The sequence below is a fragment of the Helianthus annuus genome, chromosome 6 (assembly GCF_002127325.2).
Source record: "Helianthus annuus cultivar XRQ/B chromosome 6, HanXRQr2.0-SUNRISE, whole genome shotgun sequence".
NCBI classification, from domain to species: Eukaryota; Viridiplantae; Streptophyta; class Magnoliopsida; order Asterales; family Asteraceae; genus Helianthus; species Helianthus annuus.
Genome location: NC_035438.2, coordinates 6,600,424 through 6,611,057, shown reverse-complemented (window position 1 = coordinate 6,611,057; position 10,634 = coordinate 6,600,424). Strand labels below are relative to the sequence as shown.

Below are 10,634 nucleotides of genomic sequence, written 5' to 3'. Positions count from 1 at the left end.
TTGGTACTTGTCGGCCAAAATTAAATTTTGACACTTTGACAAGGGTCCACTAGAGTTGAAATGGAAATTACCATTAAGTTGTGGATCTCACTCCTAGCTTAATGGTGAAATTTCGTGCAAAATAGATGAAAGGTGGAATGAGAGTCGTTTACCAAATTGTGGGTTTCACGCCTATTTTGGTAAATTCATCTCGTTGATGTAACAAGATTATAAAATCGCATAAGTGCATTCATGTTAGCCTTAGGAAAGGCATATAATTTTAATAACAAGAAGTGTAGCTAAGAAGCACGAAAGGTAGAGTACAAATGTTTTAAACAATAAATAAGAGACAAAGTTCGTAAAACTATAGACTAGGGCAAAAGCATGGCAATTTTCCTAATTCCCTATAGTTATGGCTCTGATACCAATCTGTCACACCCCAACCAATGGCGGAAACATCGGGATGAGACGAAGTGTGAAGATTGCTAGAGACATCATAACGCTATTTGTGACAATATTTAGAAAATCCCAATTTCATTTCATAACTTCAAATAGTCAACAATACAGGAAATTCAAATACAACAAGTTTAACAAAAATAACATGATAACATAACAAAATTGATACAACATATTAAACCCTAACGTCTATATGTGTATCTAGGCATCAACGCTACTTCTTTTCTTAGCATCTTCCTCATCAACCTGTAACATGTTTAAAATAATTCAATGCAAATGCAAAAGCGAGTATACAAGTTTGATACGTACATAGCAAAAGATAAGTCTTGAACAATTCCTCATAGCAAGCATGTGATTCAAGATAAACATTTAAACATGGCATGTGTCTAACATATCAAACCAAGGAAACGCAATATGCTCATGACATTACCGATGATAAAGGGCGGGTCGTTAATCCTATAGCGCTACATATGTCACGGTTTAGCTCGTACGAAGTTAATGATAAATTCAACACATAAGTTTCACCCAAGTTTAAAGTATCAAGCCATCACGTATACAAGCATGTTATAGGAATGTTCATGTGTTTAAGCAAAATGTTCATGTGTAAGTTTTTGATAAGTAAACATGTTACACCCCAAAAGTGGTAAAAGTAAAAAGGGGGAAATACGAGTATACTCACGGTTTACAAGTTGTGACTTGAGAATCCGAGAGCAAGTTGGTGGTTGAATTAGCTAGTTGGAGCACCTTGTTTCTCTACACAAGGAAACAAAGCGTATGAGTTTGGGGAATTCGGAAGATTCGGAATTTAAGTGACATGAAAACGTTATAAAATATTATATCAAAATACTCATCTTCCCATAATACACTTGCATGACACTTGGTAACCACGAGGGTTATAATGATTTCATGAGTTGAACACTCATAAGAATCATAGCAAGGTTTAGGTCCTTAGATGATTATCCTACTACGTTGACAAATGAATATGATTTCAACATCAAAGGTTCGAGTGTACATAGATAGTATTTAGGTTGTATAATATACACATAGTATTAAGTCCAAATGTTCAAGTATTCAAGTAAGAGGTAGAAGATTACATCTTCATTTAGGTACCTCAAGTTGAGTCGTATGTGTCATGGATGGGGTAGGAAGACAAGACTTCCATTTAGGTACCCCTTTGATGTTCACCACTACACTTGATGTAAAAACAACCAAGGAGGGTCATGAACTAAGGTCATTACAAGTATGTAAAGTAAACTAACTAGTAGAAATCATCAAATCACGTGAGGATTGTAGGTTTGGGACAACCCAAGTTGTTCCATAATTACTCATGTATCAAAGGCTATGTTTGACATGATTTGTGGGTTGAAACCCTAAACAAAACACCAAGTTTATGAGGTTTAATCCTCTGATTTTAAATGTCTCAACCTTGTTTTTAAGCTTAACCAACCATGGGATAAGTTGTAAGCATTAGGACATAGGTATGAGATGTGTTGAACACAAGTTACATAGGTTTAAACAAGTTTTTGATGAACATAAAAACAAACAGAAAGTTTATGGACGATTTCGGGGCATTTCTAGGTCTGATTTCTCCAAGGAGAAGTCTAGGAATCGAACCCCATGATTATCCAAGTAAGTAGGAAAAAGAATCAAGTGATTTCGTTAAGAAATGAGTGAGTTATGCTCATTTTCGTGAAGGGGTGTCAATCTGCTCGAACCTTTGCTTTCAGCTACGGTTTGGAGGATGTTTTGAGAGTTTTTAGTGTTGCAAAAGTGGTAGAGAGGCTGGTTATAAGTGGTATTTATAGGGGGAAGGATTAGGGTTTCAATTGGTTGGGCTTTGGAAGTGTTTAGAAGGGGTTACACCTTGAAACTAGCCCACAAAACCCAACTATATGGGGCTGAATTTTGCTGAATTGGGGCTGCCATATTTCTTTATTTTTTTATATTTTTTTAAAACATTATAATGAGTAATTTTGTTAGTTAAGTTGTGTAATAATATGCAACAATGTTTCCCCTAACTTGTAACAAGGTGAAATATGAAATAAAACATGATTTAACTAGGTAAAAAGTGTAATGTACTAGTATGTAACATGTTTGTAAGTGACAAGTATATGTCACATATTTACAAGTTCAACATATGTTTGTAAGTATCACAAAGAAGTATCAAATGATCTCATGATTAATCGTATTATGGTGTATGTATAGTATGTAACAAGGAAATGCAAGTTTTCATTCATGATCAAAATCTCGAGTTTACAACGAGTACTAGAAGGAACGAGTACAATGATACAAAGCTTCCAAAATTAGAAACACGAGTAAGACAAGCTATAAATAGAAAGTACAAAAACACAGGGCGTTACAGTCTCCCCTCCTTTAGGAAATTTCGTCCCGAAATTTAGGAAGACTCAGGGAAAAGATGAGGATATTTCGATTTCATTTCGCTGTCGAGCTCCCAAGTAAATTCAGCGCCACGTTTTCCTTCCCATCGAACTTTGACAATAGGAATTCGACTGCGCCTCAATTGCTTGGTTCCTTGGTCCATGATTTCGACCGGTTTTTCTACAAAGTGAAGCGTTTCGTTGACTTGCAAGTCTTCGAGAGGAACGTGGAGTCCTTCGTCAGCTAAACATTTCTTTAAGTTGGACACATGGAAGACAGGGTGTACATTGCTGAGTTCTTCAGGCAGGTTCAGTCTATACGCAACCTTGCCAATCCTCTCGAGAATTTTGAAAGGACCAATGTAGCGAGGTGCGAGTTTCCCTTTCTTGCCAAATCGAACCACGCCTTTCCAAGGGGATACCTTGAGAAGTACGAAGTCACCTGTCTCGAATTCCATAGGTTTGCGTCCTTTGTCAGCGTAACTCTTTTGTCGGTTCCTGGCTTTCAATAAGTTGTCTCGAACCTGTAAAATCTTGTCCGTCGTCTCTTGTATAAGCTCGGGACCGGTGATTTGGGCTTGACCAATCTCGTGCCAACAAATAGGCGAACGACACTTGCGACCATACAATGCTTCGAAAGGTACCATTTGAATACTCGCGTGATAACTGTTATTGTACGAGAATTCGACCAAAGGCAAGTGTGAATCCCAGTTGCCACCAAAATCTATTACGCATGAACGAAGCATATCCTCTAAGGTTTGGATAGTACGCTCGGTTTGACCGTCAGTCTGAGGATGGAAGGCAGTGCTAAGGTTGAGTTTAGTACCCATAGCAGATTGAAAAGTTTGCCAGAGACGAGACGTAAAACGAGCATCACGATCAGAAATGATGTCAATGGGAATACCATGACGACAGATTATCTCCTTCATGTAGACCTTAGCCAATTTCTCGACTTTGAAATCTTCACGAATAGGGAGGAAGTGAGCTGACTTGGTCAATCGATCAACGACTACCCAAATGCTGTCGTGACCAGCAGTAGTGCGAGGAAGCTTAGTGATAAAATCCATGGCAATGCTCTCCCACTTCCAAACAGGAATTTTTGGTTGTTCGAGTAAGCCAGAGGGACGTTGATGTTCAGCTTTCACTTTGGAACATGTGAGACATTTTGAGACGAAAGTGGCTATATCCTTCTTCATTCCAGGCCACCAATAGGTTGTACGCGTATCATGGTACATCTTGTCGGCACCAGGGTGAATAGAATACTTCGTGTTATGGGCCTCCTTCATCAGGAATTTGCGAAGATCATCACGGTTAGGAATCCAGATACGATCGAGATAGTATAAAATACCATCAGATTTGGACACGAGACTATTTTCAGCACCACATTGCATCTCGTTGTAGAGGTTACCCTCATTAACGGATGTATACTGAGAGTTGCGTATACGATTTTGAAGATCGTGGACGAGTTGGAAACAACGAATACCTTTGACATGAGTTTTACGACTAAGAGCGTCGGCTACTACATTCGCTTTACCTGGATGGTATTTGATTTCGCAGTCGTAGTCGTTTAACAATTCCACCCAACGGCGTTGACGCATGTTCAGTTCCTTTTGGTTGAAGATGTGTTGGAGGCTCTTATGGTCGGTGAAGACCACACATTTAGTACCATAAAGGTAGTGTCGCCAAATCTTCAATGCAAAAACGACTGCACCAAGTTCAAGGTCGTGGGTAGTATAGTTTTTCTCATGAATTTTGAGTTGTCTCGATGCGTAAGCGATAACCTTGTCACGTTGCATAAGGACACAACCAAGGCCAAGGTTTGAAGCTTCGCAATACACGACGAAATCATCGTTACCATCGGGAAGCGTTAGGATAGGAGCATTGCAAAGCATATCCTTGAGCGTTTGAAATGATTCCTCTTGTTCGGGACCCCAAACAAAAGGTCTCTCTTTTTGAGTCAAGGAAGTCAAAGGAATAGCGATTTTTGAAAAGTTGGAGATGAAACGACGATAGTAACCAGCGAGACCAAGAAACGAGCGAACTTCAGACGGAGATTTAGGTGCGATCCAATTTTTCACAGCTTTGATTTTAGCGGGATCAACGTGAATTCCAAGTTTGTTGACGGTATGACCAAGGAATTGAACCTCTTTTAGCCAAAATTCACACTTGGAGAATTTGGCGTATAGACGTTCAGTACGAAGGAGTTCAAGGATAAGGTGCAAGTGTGCTTTGCACACGCGGTTCATTAAATCCATGAAAACAGCGGGTGCGTTGGTCAAACCAAAGGGCATGACCACGAACTCGTAATGACCATAACGTGTACGGAAGGCGGTTTTAGGTACATCTTCTTCGAGTACTCGAAGTTGATGATACCCAGAACGGAGATCGATCTTTGAAAAGCAGGTTGCGCCTTGCAATTGATCGAAGAGATCATTAATGCGAGGAAGAGGGTATCGGTTTTTGATGGTGAGCTTGTTGAGCTCACGATAATCAATACACATACGAAATGATCCATCTTTCTTTTTGACAAACAAAACGGGAGCGCCCCAAGGAGAAGTACTAGGGCGTATAAAGCCTTTGTCAAGAAGCTCTTGGAGTTGACTCGAGAGCTCTTGCATCTCAGAGGGTGCTAAACGATAGGGGGACTTAGCGACAGGCGTAGCACCAGGCACTAAGTCGATGCGAAAATCGACAGAACGAGCAGGAGGCGGACCAGGGAGATCGTCGGGAAATACATCCGGAAAGTCACGTACGATGGGAACGTCACTTATGCTTGGGCCTTTGTCCTTCTTTTCCACGATGTGGGCGAGAAAGGCGAAAGTACCCTTGCGTAAGCATTTGTTCGCTTGGATACACGACGTAAGCTTGAGACCTTGAGAAGGTTTCTCGCCATACACATGTAGAGAATCACCATTTGGAAGAGGTAAGCGAATAAATTTCTCAGAACAGACAACTTCAGCACGAACTCGCCTAAGCCAGTCCATACCTACTACGACATCGAAACTACCCATTTGCATGGGTATGAGATTGATTGAGAACGTATGATCGTTTAGAATCAACGAGCAATTGGAGAGAACAGAATTGACAACGACGGTTTTACCATTAGCGATTTCGACAGCGAAAGATTTTGGCAACTTAGAGCGTTTACACTTGAGCAAAGACTCGAATTCTAACGACACAAAACTTTTATCGGCACCAGTATCAAATAAGCATGAAGCATAGACATGGTTAACGAGAAACGTACCAGTAATGACGTCGTTCGCGTTTTGAGCCTGAGCAGTGGTGAGGAGGAAAGCTCGACCTCTAGCGGGTTCTTGAACCTGTTGCTGTTGTTGTTGAAGCTGCGGTTGCTGCTGTCGAGGTTGTTGTGGCTGGTAACGTTGAGGGCACACGTTGGCCATATGGTTAGTATCACCACACGTGTAGCATGCTCGCACAGGGGCGACTTGATTGGGAGCTAGAAGGGCTTGGTTTTGGTAAGCCTGTGGTGGGACGCGGCAGTATGGAGAAGTATGCCCACTTCGGCCACACTTGTCGCACTTTCGGCAATGAGCGTTTAGAGGGTGATGATACTGGCATTTGCCACACTTCGGATGCGTTCCAGTGTAAACCTTGCGTGGAGTTTCATTGTTGGTAAAAGCAGGCACAGTTTGTAGGGGTTGTGGGTTTGGCGGAGTGACGACCGCACAATTTTGGCTCGAAGCCTTCCGCTTCTTGCCTTGGTTTTTCTTAGACGGCTGGGAGGGTTTGGGCTCATCAGAAGTGTCAATTGTAGCTTGGCGTGCACCTTTGTTGAAACCTTGTCAAAGGTTCCATGAAGAACGCAGTTGTTGTTAAGTTCGGTGACTATACGAAAAGCATCTTCAATGGTTTGGGGATTGGCAGAGGCAAGGTGGTTTGTCAGGGAAGGTGCAACACAATGGACGAATTTGGCTACGGTTTTGGGTACGGTTTCAACTTGTCCAGGACAGAGAACACTGAGTTGTTCAAAGCGCGTAATCAGGCCATCCATGTCGCTCCCCTTCTGAGTAAGGTTCCAAAATTCATTCTCCAATTTTTGGAGTTCATGAGGAGGACAGAAGTGGTCTTTCATAAGCTGTTTGAGATCGTCCCAAGGCATAGCATGTGCAACCTCGTTTCCCCTTTTGTTGCGTTCAGTCGTCCACCACTCGAGTGCCTTTTCACGAAACACCCCAGTTGCATTCAAGGTTCTTAGTTCGTCAAGGCAACCACTTTGCAAGAAGGTAAGCTCGATGGCATCAAACCAGTTCATCATGGCGGTAGCGCCATTCTTGCCAGTAAATTCTAAAGGTTTACAAGCCATGAAGTGCTTAAATTGGAAGGTCGATTTGGGTTTGTCTGCCTTTGAGTCAACAGAGCCATGCGGTGAATCGGTTTGAATCTTGCTAACGATGTCGGGTAGGACTTTAGCAAATTTTTTGGCCATAAATTTCATGCAATCTTTTTGAGACATGGCGGAGGAAGTCGAACCCTTCTTAGACTTGAGTCTCTTGGAGGAGCTAGACGACATCTAAAAGATTGAAAGAGAAGGAAAGGATGAGACTTTGATCATTAATCGAAAACAAGGTTTGTGTATGTAAAAGCAAGTAAATGTTCATGTACCAAGTAAAGTTCACATAGAGCATAAGTTTCCAACATACATTCGACAAGTATAACACATAAGTTGCGTAAAGGGGTATAAATTTAGTTTGTTCACGAGGATTATTATTGTTTGTGATTGCGGTAACGTGCGAAATGATTAAAACGACATTTCGAAACGAATGAACGTTCAAGTATAAAATCACATATAAATTGAGATACATAAAAGAGAGGCTCAATAAAACATAGGAATGTTTCGGGTAGAGAAACGTCGACAATTCCAAAGTGGGTCGAAAGTCCTTTCGATTTAGAGACATTGTGCTTTGGCCTATAAGTAAGATACTCTCGTCGAGAAGCGATTAACGGTATCTTACCCTTCCGGTTACTACACATCTCTAAATGATTGGAACATTCGGGACTTTGGCGAGAATAAAAATCAAGGAATGGGACTTAATCGACAAGATGCGGGTTTCACCCCTAGCTTGACGATTTCGTACCCTAAATGTGGTTGGTACTTGTCGGCCAAAATTAAATTTTGACACTTTGACAAGGGTCCACTAGAGTTGAAATGGAAATTACCATTAAGTTGTGGATCTCACTCCTAGCTTAATGGTGAAATTTCGTGCAAAATAGATAAAAGGTGGAATGAGAGTCGTTTACCAAATTGTGGGTTTCACGCCTATTTTGGTAAATTCATCTCGTTGATGTAACAAGATTATAAAATCGCATAAGTGCATTCATGTTAGCCTTAGGAAAGGCATATAATTTTAATAACAAGAAGTGTAGCTAGGAAGCACGTAAGGTAGAGTACAAATGTTTTAAACAACAAATAAGAGACAAAGTTCCTAAAACTATAGACTAGGGCAAAAGCATGGCAATTTTCCTAATTCCCTATAGTTATGGCTCTGATACCAATCTGTCACACCCCAACCAATGGCGGAAACATCGGGATGAGACGAAGTGTGAAGATTGCTAGAGACATCATAACGCTATTAGTGACAATATTTAGAAAATCCCAATTTCATTTCATAACTTCAAATAGTCAACAATACAAGAAATTCAAATACAACAAGTTTAACAAAAATAACATGATAACATAACAAAATTGATACAACATATTAAACCCTAACGTCTATATGTGTATCTAGGCATCAACGCTACTTCTTTTCTTAGCATCTTCCTCATCAACCTGTAACATGTTTAAAATAATTCAATGCAAATGCAAAGGCGAGTATACAAGTTTGATACGTACATAGCAAAAGATAAGTCTTGAACAATTCCTCATAGCAAGCATGTGATTCAAGATAAACATTTAAACATGGCATGTGTCTAACATATCAAACCAAGGAAACGCAATATGCTCATGACATTACCGATGATAAAGGGCGGGTCGTTAATCCTATAGCGCTACATATGTCACGGTTTGGCTCGTACGAAGTTAATGATAAATTCAACACATAAGTTTCACCCAAGTTTAAAGTATCAAGCCATCACGTATACAAGCATGTTATAGGAATGTTCATGTGTTTAAGCAAAATGTTCATGTGTAAGTTTTTGATAAATAAACATGTTACACCCCAAAAGTGGTAAAAGTAAAAAGGGGGAAATACGAGTATACTCACGGTTTACAAGTTGTGACTTGAGAATCCGAGAGCAAGTTGGTGGTTGAATTAGCTAGTTGGAGCACCTTGTTTCTCTACACAAGGAAACAAAGCGTATGAGTTTGGGGAATTCGGAAAATTCGGAATTTAAGTGACATGAAAACGTTATAAAATATTATATCAAAATACTCATCTTCCCATAATACACTTGCATGACACTTGGTAACCACGAGGGTTATAATGATTTCATGAGTTGAACACTCATAAGAATCATAGCAAGGTTTAGTTCCTTAGATGATTATCCTACTACTTTGACAAATGAATATGATTTCAACATCAAAGGTTCGAGTGTACATAGATAGTATTTAGGTTGTATAATATACACATAGTATTAAGTCCAAATGTTCAAGTATTCAAGTAAGAGGTAGAAGATTACATCTTCATTTAGGTACCTCAAGTTGAGTCGTATGTGTCATGGATGGGGTAGGAAGACAAGACTTCCATTTAGGTACCCCTTTGATGTTCACCACTACACTTGATGTAAAAACAACCAAGGAGGGTCATGAACTAAGGTCATTACAAGTATGTAAAGTAAACTAACTAGTAGAAATCATCAAATCACGTGAGGATTGTAGGTTTGGGACAACCCAAGTTGTTCCATAATTACTCATGTATCAAAGGCTATGTTTGACATGATTTGTGGGTTGAAACCCTAAACAAAACACCAAGTTTATGAGGTTTAATCCTCTGATTTTAAATGTCTCAACCTTGTTTTTAAGCTTAACCAACCATGGGATAAGTTGTAAGCATTAGGACATAGGTATGAGATGTGTTGAACACAAGTTACATAGGTTTAAACAAGTTTTTGATGAACATAAAAACAAACAGAAAGTTTATGGACGATTTCGGGGCATTTCTAGGTCTGATTTCTCCAAGGAGAAGTCTAGGAATCGAACCCCATGATTATCCAAGTAAGTAGGAAAAAGAATCAAGTGATTTCGTTAAGAAATGAGTGAGTTATGCTCATTTTCGTGAAGGGGTGTCAATCTGCTCGAACCTTTGCTTTCAGCTACGGTTTGGAGGATGTTTTGAGAGTTTTTAGTGTTGCAAAAGTGGTAGAGAGGCTGGTTATAAGTGGTATTTACAGGGGGAAGGATTAGGGTTTCAATGGGTTGGGCTTTGGAAGTGTTTAGAAGGGGTTACACCTTGAAACTAGCCCACAAAACCCAACTATATGGGGCTGAATTTTGCTGAATTGGGGCTGCCATATTTCTTTATTTTTTTATTTTTTTAATACATTATAATGAGTAATTTTGTTAGTTAAGTTGTGTAATAATATGCAACAATGTTTCCCCTAACTTGTAACAAGGTGAAATATGAAATAAAACATAATTTAACTAGGTAAAAAGTGTAATGTACTAGTATGTAACATGTTTGTAAGTGACAAGTATATGTCACATATATACAAGTTCAACATATGTTTGTTAGTATCACAAAGAAGTATCAAATGATCTCATGATTAATCGTATTATGGTGTATGTATAGTATGTAACAAGGAAATGCAAGTTTTCATTCATGATCAAAATCTCGAGTTTACAACGAGTACTAGAAGGAACGAGTA

The 10,634-nt window shown here is 39.6% G+C and overlaps 2 long non-coding RNA genes across 2 annotated transcripts; both read right to left on the bottom strand.

Moving 5' to 3' along the window:
* Positions 1–641: 641 nt before the first annotated feature.
* On the bottom strand, positions 642–2,191 carry LOC110906307. The gene is made up of 3 exons (XR_002573815.1): positions 2,151–2,191; positions 1,115–1,188; positions 642–681 (listed from the first exon to the last, which is right to left on the bottom strand). It is a non-coding gene; the product is annotated as an uncharacterized LOC110906307 (long non-coding RNA).
* Positions 2,192–8,561: 6,370 nt separating this feature from the next.
* On the bottom strand, positions 8,562–10,111 carry LOC110906308. The gene is made up of 3 exons (XR_002573816.1): positions 10,071–10,111; positions 9,035–9,108; positions 8,562–8,601 (listed from the first exon to the last, which is right to left on the bottom strand). It is a non-coding gene; the product is annotated as an uncharacterized LOC110906308 (long non-coding RNA).
* Between the last annotated feature and the right edge of the window lie 523 nt (positions 10,112–10,634).